We start from the raw sequence: 3,174 nt of genomic DNA, 5'->3' as shown, positions 1-3,174 counted from the left end.
TGCGATTTCTGTGTTGACTTTGAACCGTCTGGCCGACATGTTCAAGTGTTAATCATTTGTACAGAACACACTAACGTACATGGCCTGAAAATATGAACGTCCTATCTCCCACCCCCCCATCCTTTTTTGTTTTTTTCTGAGCATGAGTGTATATTTCGTAAAATGACTCTATGTGCCTTAGCGACAGTTCCATACTCACACTCCGACACTGAAGTTATGTTGATACCTCACCTCCATGATTGTATTGCGATAATTTCTTACGTCAACTCTTGTGAATCCTGCCTACACTGCGGAATACTACACTTTTCTCATCACAAGTAAAACTGCCGGTACCTCAACATGTACCGTTTTTCGAAAGTATGATTATAAAAAGAACACTCCATCTACGGGTCACAAGTGGCCCATCGGGACCATCCGACCGCCGTGTCATCCTCCGAGGAGGATGCGGACAGGAGGAGCGTGGGGTCAGCACACCGCTCTCCCGGTCGTTATGATGGTATTCCTGACCGAAGCCGGTACTATTTGGTCGAGTTGCTCCTCAATTGGCATCACGAGGCTGAGTGCACCCCGAAAAATGGCAACAGAGCATGTCGGCCTGGTCGGTCATCCATCCAAGTGACGACCACGCCCGACAGCGCTTAACTTCAGTGATCTCACGGGAACCGGTGTAGCTACTGCGGCAAGGCCGTTGCCTGAAAGTATGATTATGGGAACTCTCATTTTACCTTTGACCAATTTTACCTCCTGTAGGAATGTGTTGTAAACTTTCTTCTTTAACGGCCTGTATAATAACGTGTTTGCTATTTTGGTTTATGTGGTTCTTTACTATCCACTTTTCCATCATGTAAACTGTTCCTGATTCTAAAAAATAGTTTATAGTTGGTTTATCCACAGTAATATGGCACAGAGTAGCCATTAAAACCGGCTGATAGGACAGATTGGTCATAATATAAATTGAAACCCGACTTGTAGCCGCCATAAAATTTGGCATCCAGCGTAGAACCTGCAAAGGTAATATGATACACAGCGATCTGCATAAGAACCGTACTTTGCCAACGACGGCAAAACGGTTCAAATTCTCTGAGCACTATGGGACTTAACATCTGAGGTCATCAGTCCCCTAGAACTTAGAACTACTTAAACCTAACTAACCTAAGGACATCACACACACCCATGCCCGAGGCAGGATTCGAACCTGCGACAGTAGCAGTCGCGCGGTCCAACGCCGGCAAATGAAAACATTATCCACGTCTAAATTTATAGCAGAAAGGTAGAATATGTAGGACACTTTGTCGACAATGAGAGGAATAATGACGAGCCATATTGATTGCTGTTAGAAATTGAAAGTTTGTTAGCAATACAAAATGTTCCGTGGGGGACTTTAATCAGGTGTTTCTTAGCCATAAGCGTAACAAGGACTGATATTAAGGTTACTGAGGCGGTATAATTTTTCCATCCTTCTACAGATCTGTTATTTTCTCTGTCTCAAATGAGAACTTATGGACAGGGGTCATGTTGACGGTGGCAATAGCTGCGGGGGCAGACACATTACTCATATTTAATGCCGCTGCATCAATCGCGTACTTAAACCTGAACATAGCGGTGCACTGTTTGCTCTAAAACGTTCATATTTCATCGGCACGGCTGTAATAGCTGTTCACGTTTTATGCGACTCTCGGCCCATAGTCGGCCATATTGCTGTAGAGATAGCACTCTGCAGCCGCTATTACTGGAACGAGTATTCCCACCCATATGTTAGGCACGTGTTACCCCTTAAAATTCACTCCATACGACGATATCATATTATGGGGGAAAAAAAGTTCCGTTATTATCATGAATAAGATTGCTAACAAAAACTATACGACATCTACTTCAACTCTTTGGCGAGAAACGAAGATCATGACTAAAAAAAAAAACACAACTCTTCTGCAATAAAATATCGGAAATGCTTTTACAGTCTTTGGGGTGGGTTCCTCACACAAATGCAAGGAAAAAGCTCAAAAAGTTCTATCGTTTTTCAGATATTAATGAAAGTTTAATTTTCGAGCTTTCATTGTAAAGCGTCATTTCGTAACATATACTCAAAATGCTGTTTGTTAGGTGATGGTGTCGTATTATCGATACAAGTCAACTGCCCTGATGCACTCCTGTACTATCGACGAAGACTTGGTGCTGTTGAGAATCGTATTTTCACCAAGTCATTTGTACATAATCCAGATTATTCTATTTTGGTAGACTTACGTTTACGGTAGTAGTGACTTACTTGATTGGTTCTTCATTGAAATAAGACACGGTATTCACTCAGTGAATTATGAGGTGTAAGTTTTATATACGGACGCGCCAATAGACACGGGCGCGACACTGCACAGCTGTACCAAATGTGTTTCCAGACAGACGCCAGCCAAGTCATGCAGTGTGCTCTGCTGCTGATCGTACATTTAGCGAGACAGGATCCTTAGCACCTGAATTCGCTCGCTTGGCTGACCAGGAAGAACGCATTTCTGCAGTCTGTCGAAGAAATTCAACAATAAGCACACGACGCGTCGCCATATTGCATAGTACGCACAGTGGGTGCTACACGGCCCGTCAGTGCGTCCGTATCTTCTGCGTGCTGAAGGTCTTTCGTTTTCCAAACACCGGCACCTAGAGATGCTTTGTAGCGCAAACTGCAAATTCGGAAGTCATGTTGCTTACACATGGCGTAACCTTTGAAAGTGATGGAATAACAAATTTTCTCGGCCAATACTTATGACTGGTTGAAAATGTTCACGGAATAGTGCAAGCGGAAGACACTCGCAACAGTTGAAGACCTGTTCGTGGGTTATGGTTGTAGGTGACTGGTAGGTCCACATCTCTTCCCTTCATGACAGGTACTACGAATCCACAATGAATTATCACTCTGCAGCGGATTGTGCGCTGATTTGAAACTTCCTGGCGGATTAAAGCTGTGGGCCTGATAGAGACTCGAACCTGTCACAGGAGAATTTCTGGGAAGTTTTGAAAGTAATAGAAGAGATACTGGTAGAGGTGGAGCTCGAGAGTCATGATTCGGTATGTCAGTCGATATGTACTCGCATCGGAGGTTCTTATATCAAATTTATAACGATGCAGAGAACGTTATTATGGCCCTTGCGCAAAGATCACATGAAGAGTTGAGAATTTTTCTTTTACGTT

The 3,174-nt window shown here is 43.4% G+C and overlaps 1 non-coding gene across 1 annotated transcript; it reads left to right on the top strand.

Moving 5' to 3' along the window:
- Positions 1-3,067: 3,067 nt before the first annotated feature.
- On the top strand, positions 3,068-3,174 carry LOC126097357 (U6 spliceosomal RNA). The gene has a single exon (XR_007522106.1). It is a non-coding gene; the product is annotated as a U6 spliceosomal RNA (small nuclear RNA).

Source organism: Schistocerca cancellata, chromosome 1 (assembly GCF_023864275.1).
Source record: "Schistocerca cancellata isolate TAMUIC-IGC-003103 chromosome 1, iqSchCanc2.1, whole genome shotgun sequence".
NCBI classification, from domain to species: Eukaryota; Metazoa; Arthropoda; class Insecta; order Orthoptera; family Acrididae; genus Schistocerca; species Schistocerca cancellata.
The sequence above is the reverse complement of the archived record's forward strand: the minus strand, read 5'-3'. Positions and strand labels throughout refer to the sequence as shown.